General features: G+C 40.7%; 1 protein-coding gene and 1 long non-coding RNA gene across 9 annotated transcripts in view; one reads left to right on the top strand and one right to left on the bottom strand.

Annotated features, from left to right (window-relative positions):
- Positions 1-4093: 4093 nt before the first annotated feature.
- Positions 4094-18693, bottom strand: LOC132657986 (uncharacterized). The gene is made up of 2 exons (XR_009596839.1): positions 18541-18693; positions 4094-17703 (listed from the first exon to the last, which is right to left on the bottom strand). It is a non-coding gene; the product is annotated as an uncharacterized LOC132657986 (long non-coding RNA).
- Positions 18205-19956, top strand: part of IL15 (interleukin 15) — a 99933-nt gene continuing 98181 nt past the window's right edge. For 3 of the 8 annotated variants that reach the window (XM_042234026.2, XM_060400592.1, XM_060400594.1), the window contains exon 1: positions 18205-18308. The gene's annotated coding sequence lies outside the window, so the exon portion shown is untranslated. Of the gene's footprint in view, positions 18827-19956 lie in introns of all 8 variants that reach the window. The other 5 variants (XM_012097275.4, XM_060400591.1, XM_042234027.2 and 2 more) reach the window with 2 other exon arrangements.

The following is a 19956-nucleotide window of genomic DNA, read 5'->3' as shown; positions in this document are numbered from 1 at the left end:
TCTATTATTATGCTGCACCTGTTCTTTTATGTACCAAGTGTTCAACAGTGTTAAAAATTGATAAAAAGCATCATATGGTCCCTCTAAGGGGGAAAAAAAAACCAGTAGCATAAAAGAAGAGGAATATATTATCCTGAAAATTCAGGAAAATTAAATTTCTGGGAAAAGTGATTTATGAGAGGAAGCAAAAGAAACTTTTAGACTTGTCTAAAACAGGATTCAAGAAGTTGTCATTCTAAAGAAATACGAATACCTGCCATATATAAAGAACACGCTGAGGAGACAAGTGGATGCTGTACAAAAATATACAAATGAAGTAAGTATATTCTTATTTAATAAGTTAATTTTATTATAGATGAAAGTGAAGTGAAAGTCACTGTTGTGTCCAACTCTTTGTGACCCCATGGACTTTACAGTCTATGGAATTCTCCAGGCAGAATACTGGAGTGGGTTGCCATGCCCTCCTCCAGGGGGATCGTCCTGACCCAGGGATCGAGCCCAGGTCTCCCACATTGCAGGCGGATTCTTGACCATCTGAGCCACCAGGGAAGCCCACAGAAGAGGAGATTGGGCTTCAAAGAAGCCCTGTGCTAAAAATCACAGACTTGGAATTTGAACTTGGGTTTTTCTCATTCAAATGTTTGAACCTTGATTTTTTTTTCAATGTTATCAAAACACTTAAAATTCAAGTTAACTTACTTTGAGAAGAGTTATTCTTTTACTCATGACAGATAAAACATTAGTGAGGCTAAGACACAGAAAGCAGACTTGTGGTTGCCGAGGGAGAGAGGGGATATGGGTGAGATGGAGCGGCAGTTTGGGATTAGTAGATACAAACTATTTAAAATACAATGGATAAACAACACGGTCCTACTGTATAGCACAAGGAACTATACTAAATATCTTCTAATAACCTCTAATGGAAAAGCATATAAAAATGAATATATATATATATAAGTGAATCACTTTGCTATATAGCAAAACTTAATATACTTCAATGAAAAATTTTTAAACATTAATGAGGCTAAAACAATAGTGAAAATTAATATTCCAAATAACAGTACAGAAAAATTGAATATACATGGACATAAATATATCCTATAGATTAAAAGAGAAAATGAGTAAGAATACCAGTATAATCTATGAGTGTAAATGCATATCTCTAAAATCAACTGAATAACTACTGAACTCAGAATTGCAAAGAAATAAAAGTTGCAAGTATAGTTTAATCTTAAGATACATTTTATATATCATTTAAATATGTCAAAGGAGAAAATGTAACTTATCATTCACATAAGTGAAGTGAAAGTGAAGTCGCTTAGTCATGTCCGACTCTTTGCGACCCCATGGACTGTAGCCTACCAGGCTCCTCCATCCATGAGATTATTACAAGGTAATATCAGCTGTTGCTGCTAAGTCACTTCCATCATGTCCGACTCTGTGCGACCCCATAGACGGCAGCCCACCATGCTTCGCTGTCCCTGGGATTCTCCAGGCAAGAACACTGGAGTGGGTTGCCATGTCCTTCTCCAATGCATGAAAAGTGAAAGTGAAGTCGCTCAGTCATGTCCAACCCTCAGCGACCCCATGGACTTCAGCCTTCCAGGCTCCTCTGTCCATGGGATTTTCCAGGCAAGAATACTGGAGTGGGGTGCCACTGCCTTCTCCACCACAAGATAATATCAGTTGTACCCTTAAAACATTTAGTAACTTTATAATGCCTCTATCTATAGTAAAAGGTTTCCCTGGTGGTTCAGATGGTAAAAATCCACCAGCAATGTGGGAGACCTGGGTTCGATCCCTGGATTGTGAAGATCCTATGGAGGAGGGCATGGCAACCCACTCCAGTATTCTGGCCTGGAGAATTCCATAGACTGTAAAGTCCATGGGGTCACAGAGAGTTGGACACAATAGCGACTTTCACTTCACTTTCATCTGTAATAAAATTAACTTATTAAATAAGAATATACGTACTTCATTTGTATAACAAAGAATTTTTTAAAAATATCAGGCAAATTATACTTAAGGTTAAGATACTAAAATTATTCCAATAAAATAATGAAGCAAGTCACCCATATTTATTTAAAATGATTCTGGAGTTGTCACTAATTCAATAAGTATTGATATGTGTTAAGAAATATAATTTTGGAAAGGGTACAGATTTATGATTATATGCAGATTATTAGTTGTAAAAAAAAAAACCTGATTCAAATAATTAGAATGTTTCGTATTTCTGAATATACAAAAATATTTTGTATTTTTATATATCTGAATATCTGTGCAGAGAAACGGGTGCCTTCTGTGCTCATGATAGGTAAATTTCTGAAAAAATAATCAGTGTTTTAAAGGTTAAGACTTTAACTTTAGAGTTAGAGCTAGAATTCTGTGCTAAACATAACCAGAAGCATGCGAAATATGTGTGTTTAAAGCTGATTACTAAAATGTTAGGGCTTCCCGGGTGGTGCTAGTGGTAAAGAACCTGCCTGCCAATGCAGGAGACGTAAAAGATGTAGGTTCGGTCCCTGGGTTGGGAAGATCCCCTGGAGGACGGCATGACAACCCACTCCAGTGTTCTTCACTGGAGAATCCCTAGGACAGAGGAGCCGGACAGGCTACAGTCTGTATGGTTCCAAAGAGCTGGACACAAATGAAGCAACTTAGCGTGCATGAATGCTATAACGTTAATTATTAACATTGCAAAATTGCGACGTTTCTATGTCCAACTAAAGAATGGTTAAAGCATTGTACTACACATTCATTAAACTTGGGTTTTGAAAGATGTCAAGTGACATGGAATGTAAACATGTTAGGTGCAAAAGGTATACATTATTTTTATACTCTGAAGAATATAATTTGAAAATAAAATTTTAAAAGACCCTCTATATACAGTATGATCACGTTAAAGGAAAAGACTGGTGCTTTGCTTAACATTTCTTAGCTTTTAATGGTAAGATGACAGGTGATTGTCTGTCCTTCTTTAGGTATTATGTATGTATTCTGTTTCTATATTCAAGTCAAATAGGATGTAGGGTGCGGGTGGAGAGAGAAGAAGGGAGGAGAGAGTGGGGATGGGAGTAGAAGGGAGAAGAGGAGAGAAAAATGAATCACTTCACAGACCTGGCTATATTTGATTCCATCATACCATTGGAAAGGAATAAAGTGTTAATGAGGGAAGGTTGCTGGGTGCTAGAAGCAGAGAAAAGGGAGGGCCTGTTGGTGCTGCGGTTCAGGCACTCTCTAGGGAAAAGCATCTTGATAAGATAGCATGGTTATTTCACTGGGCTATTGAGAATCAGGGTGCGTGATATTATAGAATCCTAAGATCCAAAGGCTATTAGGCATCAAATTATGTAACGGAAGTCTGTGCTTAGTCACTTGGTCGTGTCTGACTCTTTGTGACCCCATGGACTGACTATAGCCCAGCAGGCTCCTCTGCCCATGGGGATTCTCCAGGCAAGAACACTGGAGTGAGTTGCCATGCCCTCCTCCTGAGGATCTTCCCAACCCAAGGATTGAACCCAGGTCTCCTTCATTGCAGGCGAATTCTTACCGACTGAGCCACAACAAAAGTCTGGACCATATTACATTTGCTGAATTTATTATGATGGGGCTCCTGACAACCCAACAGCTGGCCTCTCCTTGGGACAGCCTGACTTCAACTTGTTGATGCAAATGAAAACTTTGTCATGTAAATTATCTGGAGTTAATTTTCATACAGCTTGGAAAGTATGATATGCTTGTTCTGTAAATGAAACTGTAGATAAAAATGGACTTGTCCAAGATCATACAGAAATGACATGGTGAATCTGGTATTTGAACCCAGGTAGGTCTCTCTCTCTCTCTCCCTCCGCCCCATGCTCCCTAGTGTAAACTTACACTCTGGCATGTGGAAGACACTCATCTCAAATCCCCAAACTAGCAGCTCAAGGCAGAGATTATTAAACAAACAAGCAACACCCAAGTTCTCTTCAATCTGTCCCAGCTCTAAGACATTAATTTATCTGATTTTTGAGAGGCTAATCATTATGAAGCTGACCACCAACCATTTCAGTGAGGAAACAATATGAGAGCAAACGTGAAATCCACAAACAAGTTTTCTCAAGTGCAAAGGGATATTTAATCTGAATTGAAGTTAATATGGAAAGCTCCTTGATGGGGAACACTCTTGAGGCAGCCTGTGAGAAAAGGTTTGGCTTAATGTGTCAACTATTAACCAGAAAAAGAGCTATAGAAGCACACACCTGAAGGGACAGGAGTAGGAAGCAACAAAACTGGTGTGTTCTTTAGGGTAGATGTAATTGTCAGTTCAGTCAGTTCAGTCGCTCAGTCGTGTCCGACTCTTTGAGACCCCATGACTTGCAGCACACCAGGCCTCCCTGTCCATCACCAACTCCCAGAGTTTACTCAAACCCATATCTATCGAGTCAGTGATGCCATCCAGCTGTCTCATCCTCTGTTGTCCCCTTCTCCTCCTGCCCCTAATCCCTCCCAGCATCAGAGTCTTTTCCAATGAGTCACCTCTTCACATGAGGTGGCCAAAGTACTGGAGTTTCAGCTTTAGCATCATTCCTTCCAAAGAACACCCAGGACTGATCTCCTTTAGAATGGACTGGTTGGATCTCCTTGCAGTCCAAGGGACTCTCAAGAGTCTTCTCCAACACCACAGTTCAAAAGCATCAATTCTTCGGTGCTCAGCTTTCTTCACAGTCCAACTCTCACATCCATACATGACCACAGGAAAAACCATAGCCTTGACTAGATGGACCTTTGTTGGCAAAGTAATGTCTCTGCTTTTTAATATGCTATCTAGGTTGGTCATAACTTTTCTTCCAAGGAGTAAGCGTCTTTTAATTTCATGGCTGCAGTCAAAACTGTAAAGAGAGATGGCACTCAGTAGATCAGTTAATGGGAGACTTTTAAAAATACTGGCCTGAGAAGTTAGCATCTGCTTTTTATAGGCAATTACCTTAAGGTTCAGCTCTGATTGCTGTCCTGTATTGTAAAAATGTGTTTGACATCTTTTTTTTTTTTAACTTTGCACATCAAAATAACACTTTATCGTCTGCTTCTCTCTCTGTTAACTCAAAAAGATTCCCAATAAAAATGAATCTTGTATTGCTTATTTTGAGACATTTTGTTGCAACTCTGTTGTGGATGTGATTGAATTCAGACTATACAACAAGATCAGATGGCTCAGAGACAAAACTGAAAGCTCCATAGGTTCCCAGAAAACAATGCTGTTTTCACAATTTGAAGTAATAAAACAAGATCATTTTAATTGGCTAGTTTTCTTTTCCCTGTGGTGGTTTTGGATTCAATCTCCAAGTGTATGTAAATCTGTGTGTGTTTTATTGAAACATAGTTGGAATTAAGGAAATGGAACTGTATATATTTCTCCAGCTATATGCCCTTTGGCACATTAATCTCTTTGAAACCCAGTTTTACCATATGTAAACTGGAGATGATAATCTCTATCTTGTTGACTTTAGTTTTAGGATTAAAAATGATGCATGATGGTCCAGTACCTAAGACCCTGAGCTCCCACGGCAGGAGGCTGGGATTCAACCCCTGCTCAGAGCACTAGGTCCCACATGTCACAACTAAAGATTCCGAGTGCTTCAACTAACATGTGGCATAGCCAAATACAAATATATATTTTTTAATGATGCATATTAAGCTGCAAAGGTATAGCTAACATAGCATAGGTAGTAAGTAACATAGCAATTGTTAATCATTTATGGGCCAATACTCAACTAGTTTGCAGTATGTTAGAGGTGAAAGTGAAAGTGAAAGTCGCTCAGTCATTTCCAACTGTTTGAGACTCCATGGGCTATACCATTGTTGGACTTCTCCAGGCCAGAATACTGGAGTGGGTGGTCTTTCCCTTCTCCAGGGGATCTTCCCAACCCAGGGATCAAACCCAGGTCTCCAACATTGCAGGCAGATTCTTTACCACCTAAGCCACAAGGGAAGCCCAGGAATACTGGTGTGGGTAGCCTATCCCTTCTCCAGAGAATCTGCCTGACTCAGGAATCAAACTCAGGTCTCCTGCATTGCAGGTGGCTTCTTTACCAACTAAAGCCCCAGAAGGGAAGCCCCAGAAGGTGCTTCTTCTATCAGAGAAGGTGAAGCTTTGCTAATAGAGATTGGTTCAAATAATGGATTTACCACTTAATTTCTGTGAGAGCCTAGACAACTTTATCTTAGATTTTCAGTTTCTAAATGAATAGTGTCCACTTTGGCCAGATAGATTTAAAACTAGGCTCACATTATGGAGCTTAACAATTCAATATTCTCCATATGATATCATGCTGACATCACAACATCTAATCTCAGTGAATGGACATCTGGGAGATAAATTTGTATGACTAATGATACTTGCTTAAATAGATCAGACTTTAAGCCTTCAATTACAGGTTTGCTTTTCTCTCCCCTTTTGAGTGCATAAGAATTAGCATACACCTGACGTCAAAATTCTCAGTAAACTATCATGGGGGGATAAAAGCTAGTCAATTGAAATGACATTGTGATATTACTTCAAAGTCATTATGATAGAAAATTTGAACAGATAGGGTTATCGGCAAGCCACTATTTGTGGTTATGCCAACATACACAAATCAACCACAACATATTGTAAAATTCTCAATGATAGCAATTAGGTCATGTATTTTCCTTTTGGAAAGGAAGAACTATACCTTATATTACTTCTGTATAATCTGTGGCATGTAGCAGATTCTGAGTGCAGAGTTAGCAATAAATAAATGCTCATGAAAGACTGGTTTGGTAACATTAGCATTAGGTCTATCAAAGCTGATTTTGAATATTCAGATCTTAGATTTCCCACAGTAAACTTAGGTATGTTAGTCGCTCAGCTGTGTCCGACTTTCTGCGACCCCATGGACTGTAGCCCGCTAGGCTCTTTTGTCCATGGGATTCTCCAGGCAAGAATATTGGAGTGGGTTGCCATTTCCTTCTCCAGAGGCTCTTCCCCACCCAGGGATCGAACCTGGGTTTCCTACATTGTAGGCGGATTCTCTACCACTGAGCCACCAGGGAAGCACTTAGGTTGTGGATTTTAAAGGGAAGGTTTGTATCTGAGGGGTGAGACCAGCAAATGCAGCAGCAAGGCTTCTAACACAATTTACATACCATCATTATTTATTCATGTAGAGATGAAAGTACCTTCAAATACTATGCATAATTATTCCCAACACTTCTATGTTCACTATGTTTGAGCGTAAAAGTTGATTTTACAAACATAAGATTTTCCTTTGCCTGCACTAGAACATCATTTCTTATTCATGTTTCAGAAAGAACAAAAAATACCAAACCTTCCTTTTTGAAAGCCATTTTTCAAAGAAATGCTCATTCAGTGTTTTTGTAAGTTTCTGCAATCAAATAGTAAGCTATGACATGGTTTCTTGGAATACACCTTATTTTCTGTGTGCTATATCGGACAAGAATTCAAATAGGTATTATATTGCTGCTGCTGCTTAGACGCTAAGTCATGTCTGACTCTTTGTGATCCCATGGACAGTAACCCTCCAGGTTCCTCTGTCCATGGGATTTTCCAGGCAAGGATACTGGAGTGGGTTTCCATTTCATTCTCCAGAGGATCTTCCAGACCTGGTGATCAAACCTGCATCTCTTTGTGTCTCCTGCATTGACAGGCGGATTCTTTACCACTGAGACACCTGGGAAGCCCAGGTATTATATTACACCTACGTAAATTTTACTTTGCTGTTTCAACTACGTAAGAAGGGTTACTTCCATGATTTAATTAACACAGTGTTTATCGACAACACTTTCTTACACTGAACCAGTGCTGGTTTTCGGTGAGTTCTTGTTAGGGACATTACGGAATGTAATCATCATGATTGTCTCTTTTAATTGAAGATCTATAGGTGAGGAATCTTAGTGATAGCCTGGTTGCTTCTTAAGGCATGTAGGGGAGGAAAGACAATTTTCCCTCAACTCTCCAGGTTCTTGGCTGAGACCCATAAGCAGCAGTTTAATAAAATGTATACCTCTTGTATACATGGGAGATACCCAAGAAAACTGGGTAACTCTCTGAAATTGCCCAGCCACCATCTTAAATATCATCTCCAGTTAAAGACAAAAAAATGATGTTCTGGTGTGGTATGGGGGGGGCAGTTATGGGAGGTTACCAGGAAAAGCACAATAAACAAGGGTATGATGCTTATACAGATTTAAGTCCCTGCCTTCTCCAGTCATAAGTGTTTCCAGAGAATTCTTTCTCATCCGCTTCTTGGTATAGAGATGAAGACACCCTTAAAAATCAAGCTTTCTCTTATAAATGTATAGTTCTCTTAGAAAAGGATAACTACTTAGTTTTCAGAGCTTTCCCTATGTCTGCTGTTTCTTATAAATAACCAGCTCAAGATAATCCCTATGCCTGAGGCATATTTGAGGGTGACAGATTCTCATGACCTTCAGGGATCTGTTCTGAGCTCTGCCATTACTTGCATATTTCACAAAGTGTGAATCAACTTTCTAGTTTCTTTCTGCTTTTTTCTTTTGGGGGGCAGTGGCAGCATCTGGGATCTTAGTTCCTGGTTTGGGGGTCAAACCCAGGCCCCCTCAGCTAAAGCACTGAGTTGTAACCACTGGACTACCAGGGAATTCCCATTTTAAGATTTTGTATAACTAAAGCCCATTCATGGGGTCACAAAGAGTTGGACACGACTGAGCGACTGAACTGAACTGAACTGAACCGGAAGCCATTCCTGGCAATAATGTTTCTTAGACTCCTTTAACCAGAGTGAGTTAGGCTTCAGTTTAAATTTCAGATTCTCCAGTCAAATTGTTTATAAGGACTTTTAAATTTGAACAAAAATAAATCAAGTTGTAAATGGGTGTTAGTAGGTGAACAGTCAATTAAGTTGTACAATTATTATAAATACTGGATGTTTATTGCCATAAAGGCATGTATATAACTCCTAAACATTTAAAGCATCACACTAAAGTGTAAGTGAATCAAATGCAGAGCATATCTGGTGGTGAAAATAGTTATTTGGCTGTTACGGCTCCTCTCCTTCAATTAGCATTGATAATGGAGTTTATTCTAGGAGAAAGTGATGTCTCTTCAATACCACTTTTCAAGTGCGTTTTCTGGAAAACAAGTTCTGCTCATTAACTGGGGTTCCACTGCAAAAATGGTTTTTTTAACCAATAAATTTGAGAAATAAGCTATCTCAGACTATTGCAAGAGTACCTAGAAGCTTTAGTATACTGGTAGTCATTGTGGACCTTAAAAGGAGAAAAACAGTTTATAATTTGATGACATCCAATTATTTCACTTTGTTTCATTCATAATACTTTTTGTCTGCTAACAAATCTTTACCTACATCTAGATTGTAAAGCATTTTCTTTTATGCTTTCTTCTGGAAAGTTTATATATTTTTTATCTTTTCCATTTGGGGCTATGAATCATTTGTGTTAATTTTTACAAAATGATGTTGTTATGCTGTTGTTCAGTCGCTCAGTTGCGTCTGACATTTGCGACTCCATGGACTGCAGCACGCCAGACTTCCCTGTCTTTCACTATCTCCTGGAGTTTGCTCAAACTCATTCCATTAAGTCGATGATGCCATTCAAGCATCTCATCCTCTTTCACCCCCTTTTCCTGCCCTCAATCTTTCTTAGCATCAGGGTCTTTTCCAATGAGTCGGCTCTTTGAATCGGGTGGCCAAAGTACGGGAGCTTCAGCTTCAGCAACCGTCCTTCCAATGAATATTCAGGGTTGATTTCCTGTAGGATTGACTGGATTGATCTCCTTGTTGTCCAAGGGACTCTCAAGAGTTTTCTCCAGCACCATAGTTCGAAAGCATCAATTCTTCAGCATTCAACTTTCTTTATAGTCCAACGTGACAACTGGAAAAACCCTGGCTTTGACTAGATGGACCTTTATCAGGAAAGTGATGTCTCTGCTTTTTAATATACTGTCTAGGTTTACCATAACTTTTCTTCCATCTTTTAATTTCATGACTCCAGTACTGTCTGCAGTGATTTTGGAGCCAAGAAAATAACGTTTGTCACTGTCTCCATTTTTTCCCCATCTATTTGCCACCAAGTGATGAAACTGGATGCCATGATCTTAGTTTTGTGAATGTTGAGTTTTAAGCCAGCTTTTTCACTCTCCTTTTTCACCTTCATCAAGAGGCTGTTTATTAGCCATCCGTATGTCTTCTTTGGAGAAATGTCTATTTAGTTCTTTGGCCCATTTTTTGATTGGGTCGTTTATTTTTCTGGAGTTGAGCTGCAGAAGTTGCTTGTATATTTTTGAGATTAGTTGTTTGTCAGTTGCTTCATTTGCTATTATTTTCTCCCATTCAGATGGCTGTCTTTTCACCTTGCTTATATTTTCCTTTGTTGTGAAGAAACTTTTAATTTTAATTAGATCCCATTTGTTTATTTTTGCTTTTATTTCCAGCATTCTGGGAGGTGGATCATAGAGGATCCTGCTATGATTTATGTCTGAGAGTGTTTTGCCTATGTTCTCCTCTAGGAGTTTTATAGTTTCTGATCTTACATTTAGATCTTTAATCCATTTTGAGTTTATTTTTGTGTGCGGTGTTAGAAAGTGATCTAGTTTCATTCTTTTACAAGTGGTTGACCAGTTTTCCCAGCACCACTTGTTAAAGAGATTGTCTTTACTCCATTGTATATTCTTGCCTCCTTTGTCAAAGATAAGGTGTCCATATCTCATTATTAGAGAAATGCAAATCAAAACCACAATGAGGTACCACTTCACACCAGTCAGAATGGCTGCGATCCAAAAATCTGCAAGCAATAAATGCTGGAGAGGGTGTGGAGAAAAGGGAACCCTCCTACACTGTTGGTGGGAATGCAAACTAGTACAGCCACTATGGAGAACAGTGTGGAGATTCCTTAAAAAATTGCAAATAGAACTACCTTATGACCCAGCAATCCCACTTCTGGGCATACACACCGAGGAAACCAGAATTGAAAGAGACACATGTACCCCAATGTTCATTGCAGCACTGTTTATAATAGCCAGGACATGGAAACAACCTAGATGTCCATCAGCAGATGAATGGATAAGAAAGCTGTGGTACATATACACAATGGAGTATTACTCAGCCATTAAAAAGAATTCATTTGAATCAGTTCTGATGAGATGGATGAAACTGGAGCCGATTATACAGAGTGAAGTAAGCCAGAAAGAAAAACACCAATACAGTATACTAACACATATATATGGAATTTAGGAAGATGGCAATGACGACCCTGTATGCAAGACAGGGAAAGAGGCACAGATGTGTATAACGGACTTTTGGACACAGAGGGAGAGGGAGAGGGTGGGATGATTTGGGAGAATGACATTCTAACATGTATACTATCATGTGAATTGAATCGCCAGTCTATGTCTGACGCAGGATGCAGCATGCTTGGGGCTGGTGCATGGGGATGACCCAGAAAGATGTTATGGGGAGGGAGGTGGGAGGGGGGTTCATGTTTGGGAATGCATGTAAGAATTAAAGATTTTAAAATTTAAAAAATAAAAAACTAAAAAAAAAAAAATTAAAAAAAAAAAAAAAGAGGCTGTTTAGTTCCTCTTTACTTTCTGCTATTTCTGAGGTTGTTGATACTTCGCCCAGTAATCTTGATTTCAGCTTGTGATCCATCCATTTCCTATGATGTTCTCCTGCATATAAGTTAAATAACCAGGTGACAATATACAGCCTTGATGTAATTCTTTCCCAATTTGAAACCAGTCCCTTTCTGGATCTAACTGTTGCATCTTGACCTGCATACAAGTTTCTCAGGAGGCATGTAAGCTGGTCTGGTATTCCCATCTCATTAAGAATTTCCCACAGTTTGTTGTGATCCACACAGTAAAAGTCTTTAGCGTAGTCAATGAAGCAGATGTTTTTTCTGGAATTCTCTTGCTTTCTCTATTATCCAATGAATGTTGACAATTTAATCTCTGGTTCCTCTGCCTTTTCTAAATCCAGGTTATACATCTGGAAGTTTTTGGGGCTTGTACTGCTGAAGGCTAGCTTGAAGGATTTTGAGCATTACTTTGCTAGCATGTGAAGTGAGTGCAATCATACAGAGTTTGAACATTCTTTGGCATTGTACTTCTTTGGTATTGGGATGAAAACTGATCTTTTCCATTTCTGTGGCCACTGCTGAGTTTTCCACATTTGTTGGCATATTGAGTGCAGCATTTTAACAGCATCATATTTTAGGATTTGAAATAGCTCAGCTGGAATTCCATCACCTTCACTAGCTTTGTTCACAGTGATGCTTCCTAAGGTCGACTTGACTTCAAACTCCAGGATGTCAGGCTCTCAGTGTGTCACCACACCATCATAGTTTTCTAGGTGATTAAGACACCCCCCCCCTTTTGTTTTTAATAGTTCTTCTGGGTATTCTTGCCACCTCTTCTTAATCTCTTCTGCTTCTGTTAGGTCTTTACTGTTTATGACCTTTATTGTGCCCCTCTTTGCATGAAATGTTCCCTTGATCTCCAATTTTCTTGGAAAGATCTCTAGTTTTTCCCATTCTATTGTTTTCCTCTATTTCTTTACACTGTTCATTTAAGAAGACCTTCTTATCTCTCCTTGCTATTCTCTGGAACTCTGCATTCAGTTGGGTATATCTGTTTTTTCTCTCTTGCTTTTAACTTCTCTTCTTCGTGTATGTATTAAATGCATACATACACTTGTATAGGTATAATACATATGTATATGTGTACATATGTATTTATATATGGAGAAGGCAATGGCACCCCACTCCAGTACTCTTGCCTGGAAAATCCCATGGACAGAGGAGCCTGGTAGGCTGCAGTCCATGGGGTTGCTAAGAGTCGGACACAACTGAGTGACTTCACTTTCACTTTTCACTTTCATGCATTGGAGAAGGAAATGGCAACCCACTCCAGTGTTCTTGCCTGGAGAATCCCAGGGACGGCAAAGCATGGTGGGCTGCCATCTATGGGGTTGCACAGAGTCAGATACCACTGAAGTGACTTAGCAGCAGTAGCAGTATCTATATACATACGTACACACATGTCTATATAGTCTCAAAGTTTTGATTTTAGCAAGAATTTAAAACCAATAAATGACAGATGAAACTATTGTTTTTAACAAAAATAAACTCAAGTATTTATGTAGGGCCTATTTGCTAGCCATATGATCAAAATCAAAATCAATGTCAGTTTAACTTGCTGATGTTGGCTTACTGGTGTTGACTGGTGTTCACACCCTTTCATTAAAATTATGACATATTGTAAAAAGTGCTTCATTTAAATTAGAGGACTAACTCAAGTAATGTGTCTTTTCCATCCTCAGCAAGTATATGTGATGAAAAGGAAATCTCTTTTTATAATTAGTCATTGAAATAAATGTGAAAAAGACCCAGTCATATTGTGTACATTTATAGTACACTCATAAATCTAAGTAAGGTAATTAATGTATTTTGAACTAGATTGTGATTGATAAGATCAGCCTTCGAAGACTGTTCAGAGTAGTAGTATTAGCACATTAAATTATCTCTTGGTTCTATTTAAACCCCTTCTTCTTCTTACTAAATAACAAAACATTTAAGATACTATTTACTTTTAATCATATTAAGTATTATGTCATTATATAATTATCTTAAATTCATTTACAGCTTGACACTAGGTGCCCTTTCTCCTCATTTGCCATGGGCACCCTTTGACTCTGCAGTCCAAACAAAATCACCATCTTTAATGGGCATCTGCCAGAAGGTATCAGCCATTAGTTCTTCTGTTTATGACCTGCAGCAGAGCTCTGCCAGCCTGTTGTCAGTGATTTTATTCAAATAATCTTTTTCATAAAGGAGTTGCAAACTTCATGGCAGTTTCATTACAGAAACACAAGGAGATCAGGAAGCAGAAATTCAAGGGAACTGATGAGTTTCCTCCCTGGTGGCAGCTAAAATTACTCTAGAGCAAACAAAATATAACCGTCAGATACTGTCTGAGAGCAAAGGCTTCTTTTCTCAGAAGCTGTGGAGGCTGGGTCAGTTTAGAGGTGGCAGGGGTTAGAGGTAGACCCAAGCTAGACCACGCAAGATCAGATCCTTGTAGGGGACCACCCAGTTCCATGTGAATTGCTGGCAAACTGTGAAATTTCTTGTGGCCTTGGTTTCTCCATCAATAGCATGATCACGAGGATTTAATGAGCTAATATTTGTCTTAGTAGGCACACTTCTAGGAACTACAGAAATAGTAGCTAGTATTGCTCCACCTCTGAGAAAGCAGTAATTTAAAAAATGCTTAAAAATTTTCTTTAAGAGGAGGAATGTTGTTCTTGGTGCTCAGGACCACCAAAAAGACTGGAAGCAACCTCGAGGTAAGGTTTTAACCAAAATGGCACCTTGAGGGGTCCCAGTCTATGTTTTACATAGACCAGAAGGTCAGCTTTTTCTTGTTCTGTGATCTGCTCCTTAGGAGAACCATAAATAAAGTCATAGTCATGGACTTTGAACACTAAGTCAGATGAGCTAACTTTCAACTGCTTCAACGTAGTCACCAAAGCTACAGGAAACATTTGTTAGCCATGTATTTTAAAGAAAACTAGCCAATTAGGTAATATTGTCTTTTGAATGAAAAATCAGATATTAAAATTTATTCCATTATGATTTTAATATTTTTTAATCCAAAGAAAGATCATTATCATCACTTCTGTGAAATTTAGTTAATTTTTACTTCTTTCCACATGGTACTTTTACTAGTTACCTTTAGGCAATTTCATCAATCTTGGCCTTTGCTTTTAATTTATACAGTGGGGTTTACTTGTTCATTGGTGTGAGCAGTTTTTAATACCCTGCCAAACAGCCTGTGGAAACTGAAAATACAAGTTGCATACATTAGATTTCTCTTTTTGAGGCACTGCAACAAAAACACGCTGAAAACCCAACCTCACTGAATTGCACGGACTTATATAACCAGTTCAAATATACATTTTTGTGTGCAATTGAGAAAACAAATTTGACCTATATGCTCAGGAGGCAAGTATGTAATTGAGCAAAGTTTCTCCTATGGCCATCATCAGTTTCAATTTCAATTTGTCAACCTAAAAAATATTCACAACCTAAAAGTTGATAGTTACGTTTTTTTTCAATGGGAATTTTTAGACCTTTGAGCCTGGGAGACAGCATCTCAAGTGACCCTGAGAGAACTGTGCTGAGGAGGCAAGGGGAGGAGCCAGGTTATATACAAGTTTTGCAACAAAGGGCAGGTAGTCTGAACGTCATATGATTGCTGTTAATTAAAGAAAGCCAGATATCCCAAGTTAAGGAACGTAGAGGTTTCTATGTATGGGAAGATGCAAGAGTCTAAGCTCACTGAAATCATTCCTTTCTTTTGCATCTCAGCTATCTGGGGCCAGTTTCCGGTGTTTTTCACATCCTGAGCTTCCTTTCCTCAAGGCTCACCATAGGGAGTGGCTGTAGTCCCAAGGCTGCTAGCTCTAAGGTATTCTCCTTCCTGAGTGCCCTTAGGGTTCACCAGCTCGCACTGGAGGGTTGCAATCACTGATGATTGTGACATCCTTGTTCACTGATGACGTGACGTGTGTGTGCTCAGTTGTGTCTGACTCCTTATAACCCCATTAACTGTAGATGCCAGGTTTCTCCGTCTCTGGAATTTTCCAGGCAAGAATACTACAGTAGGTTGCCATTTCCTACTCCAAGGGGTCTTCCTGACCCAGGGATCAACCTGCTTACCATGTGTCTCCTGCATTGGCAGGCAGATTCTTTACCACTGAGACATAGGGCAGGAAATATTCCATTTCTCAACTTTCTTGTCATTTGTGTTATTTTATCTCCTGACTAAATGCTTCATATTTCATTCAGTCCATCTTGTTCTAGAGCTTACATGTATTAGAAGCTCAATCAACATCCAGAGACCATTTATACTGATTGTATTTTACAGTTTGGCTACATGAAGAAAATTCCCGTCAGTTTCACAGCACCACGAAAACTTCTCCAGTAGCTCAGAAAATTCATGACGACCACGTATTAAAAGTGTGCTGTCAGACACTGATGTCTCTCAGCCCTGGGGACAGGCAGAGCCACCAGGCTGCTAGTGAGCTCCAGCTAAGAGTAACTTTTTTAAAGTGCTCTTAGGCAGCCAAGTGCAGCCTGTAACGACCTGACCTCTGGTGGCAGTGATATTTCCTTCTGCTAATTGTTGCTGAGTGAGGCCAACAGAGGGGCCTTACTATCTGGACAACTGCTTCAGCTGTCAGCTGCAGATCACACAGCATCTGTAGGGGAGCTGAAGGCGGTATGGGAGTTCATCTTGCAGGAGCCAAGAAAGACTGGAGCAGTTCAAGTCGATGAGCAGACACAGATCCTCTTCTCCGTCATTGATTTCCATATTCACATATACACATGCTTTGCCTTTGGGGCTGCTATGTCTATTGTAACAGAATCCAATCCTGGGCAAGCCTGATCTCAGGATGCATATTTGTTCTGCAAATCAGAGCTTCAGTGTATCGTTAGTCCCTGCATACAAACAAGTTCCATTCCCAGAGCATGTGTCTTAAGTCCAACAAAGTTAGCCTAGGTGCCCAACTAACACAGTCAGTTATACAGTACTGTACCATAATAGGTTTATAACACTTTTCACTCAAATAATACATAACAAATGCAAAAAATAAACATTTTAAATCTTCTAGTACAGAACCTTGAAAAGTACAGTAGCATGTATCAGTACCAACTACATCACCATTACTTTTACCTTGCTTCCGCAGATTCTGGGCTTGAAGTATACTGAGCTACTATACTTTATACAGTACTGTACAGTAAAGTGCAAAAAGCACAGTCACTTGTAGACAATGCACATACATGACAATGTATGCCAGACAAATGAACTAACTCATATGATTGGACATGTGAACGCACATTTGCATCTTTGAAAGTTTGCAACTTGAAAGTTTGTATGTAGGGGACTTAGCGTTGCCATGGCCAAGTGTGATTGGATTTTAAATCACTGGCATTATCATAGGAAAAATCAGTATTACATTGTCTTGAACAGAAAAGAATAATTGCTTTATTTCTTTAAATATAATTTCCAACTATGGTAAAATTTTGAATGATTGTAAAAGAGTATTTACATTTTCATCTCCTTTTGTTGACAGTGACTACCTAGAGCTCAAATTTTTCATAAAAAGTGAAGTGATTCTATATGGAACTTTAGGAACATTTAATATTTAAATTACTTCTAATATGTTTCTATTTTATTTTTAACATGTATGTGATGCAAAAGAATAGTTAAATGCTGTACCAAGCTCCAGGGAGCCTTATTTTTCCTATGACATAACTGAAAAATTTGGGGAAGCACCCTTCCCTTAGGGATTTTCAGTGATTCACAATGTGTGCAAGGTCTCCAAAGTGCCTCCAAAAAACTGAAAGTTTTTCTGCAGGCTTTAAGGCATTAGAATCTTCGCCTCAAGGAACTTGGTTCTTTCAGCAGTAACACCCAACAATAACAACATTTCACATGGTCCTATTATAATGTGTCACACTGGACTATGCGCTAGACTGGGAAAGTGGCTGGCAGACAGGCTCCCTTCAAATTCATTCACCCTCCGTGCCAACTGCCTTGGACAAAGTAGTCGCCCAGATGTCTTCCTTCCATGGTTTCTTTAGCAGAACTTCAGAGCCTTCCTTCTTCCAGCCTACCTACAGGGAGGGTCAAGGTCTGAGGTGGCCGCCCATCCCGACCCAACACATTTTCCCTCTCCTGCAGACGCCTTGGACCTGCGCCGCGCCCAGGCCTCAGTCGCAGCTCGGACAGCCTCGCTTGCCATGGGCCCGTGGATGCGGCAGATGGACCTCGGGTCACTTTCTCGCTCCTTCCAGGCATGTGTCCCACGAGGGAGGGATAGGCCAAGGCCAGGGCCAGCGTCCCAGGAGGCGGGGCTGGAGCGCCTAGCCTGCCCTCCTCCCCGCTGCCCTCCAGGTTCTGCGCCCCCGGGCTTGGCACTGGCGGACGCCTCCCAGGGGGCGTGGAGCCAAGACACCTGGGGCACGCGGCCAAGAGCTGCCGCCGCCCGCCCCTCCCCCAACCCCTGCTGGGGGTGTTTATCTTCGCCGTTCCTCCTCGCTCTTTTCCCTTTCACTTTTCTTTTCGTTGGGGGTTGGGACTCCGTGGGTTCCAGGCGCCCAGGGAAACCCCAGCCCATTTGTTTGTGGCCGCAGAGGCCCGACGCCCGGGAGCCGGGTGACCGCGCCCGCCCCGCTGCACTGCCGGCCGCCCCTGACCCTGCAGCCCGGAGTCGATGGAGGTACAGAGCTTGGCTTCTCCGCTTCGGGAGGGGAGGTGCTGGTGGCTGGAAAGGGCAAGGGAATTTTCCCCGAAAGCCTTCGTCTCGGTCCCCTCCCAGAACTGGCCGGACCCACCCGTCTCCCCGCCGACCAGCTGCCAGCCGGGCCGCCCCGCCCTCTTAACCGGGGAAACACTTGACCGCGACTTCGGTTTTCGGTGGCGCTAGGCGCAGAGGTTTTTCCCCTTCTGACCCTTTATTCCTGTCGCGGGCTCTCCACGCTATCCTCCGCTTCCAGCCGAGCACAGACTGCTAGTCCGCTTTTGGGTCCCGCGCGGATCCCCCGCGGCCCCACGGCGCGCTCCGCTCTTTCCGCGTCGCCGGGTGCCGTGCGCTCCACCTACTCCGCGCTGGGAGGCGGAGAGCAAGGGAAGCGCGCCCGGCTGCCCGCGCCGAGCTGCGGGGTTCCGAGAAAGGGAAGTCACGCCGCACAGAGCGCTGGGTTCTGCACCTCATCCAGCTCAGAAAGTTCAAGTAAGGTACTGCAGTTCCCCGCTTCTTCCCTGCCTCCTCCCAAACCCCCCACCGACTGTTGCCAACTCGCCGACGGGTGCCAACTCCGGTGTGAGCTTGCACGTCTGACTCTATGTTTGTCAGTCAAACTGCCCTCCTCTTTTTTGATCAGGACACTTACCTGCCTTGGAAGAGGAATTTATAGGATGGTTACCTTTTGACAGTCTGGCCTAGCTTTATATTATTTCCGGAAAATCAGTGCTAGAAACTTCAAAGAAACGCAGGAGACTTGTACTGCTGTGAACTGCTTACTCAAAGGGGCTTTAAATGAAAATCTAGTTAATTTTTACAAGTGTTGTTGAGATTTTGCAAGCATATACAACGTATTTGAATTTAGCTTATAATGTATTGAATTTAACTTGATCTGTGCATTTAAATGTTTCTTAACATCGAAGTGTACGTAAACCAAGGTTAATTTTTAAATGATGCTTGTAATAGGTTCTTAAATAGGGTGAATCAGAAGTTTCAAAACTGGAAGTAAAGTGGTTGTCACTAGCGATTTCCATTATGTTTCTAAAAACTACTATCTGATGTTATGACACTGGTGATAGCATCTCCTTGTAACTGATAGGCAGTCTCATTTTGTCTGTGTTTAGTTGACTTGATTGAATAAACAGATGAGATCTAGGTGATTACAGTATCCTGCTCTGCAGAGGTGGATGTTCTATGATAATGCATCAAGGTACAAGATACATTAAACTCCTGTCATTTTATTGGAAAGCAGTGCAGTAGGCATGATAGATAAAAGGGAGCAGATACAAAGAGAAGAACATAAAGATATAGAAAGGAAGGGACTGATGACAAAGCAATAGCCATTTTAGAGTTAAAAAGTGGTGAAAAAAATTAAAATTTTACTTAATAAAGTTAAGAAGTCTGGAAGATTGTGAAGGTTTGTTCTGGTACGCAGGAAAGGCACATCCTTGTATTTCTTCCTCAGTTTTCTCTTCTCAGAGTTTTGATCATACTCAGAATGGCCTTTCCAGCAGGATTGTCTGCTCTAGGACAGGGTGACAGAGGGGTTAAGTTCGGTGCTGGCCTGGACTTCTGGTAGGCAGAATGTTCACCGTTCTTTGCTGCTTTGGAATGGGAACTCCAG

The sequence above is a fragment of the Ovis aries genome, chromosome 17, assembly GCF_016772045.2.
Source record: "Ovis aries strain OAR_USU_Benz2616 breed Rambouillet chromosome 17, ARS-UI_Ramb_v3.0, whole genome shotgun sequence".
Classification (NCBI taxonomy): domain Eukaryota; kingdom Metazoa; phylum Chordata; class Mammalia; order Artiodactyla; family Bovidae; genus Ovis; species Ovis aries.
This window is presented reverse-complemented; position numbering and strand designations above follow the sequence as displayed.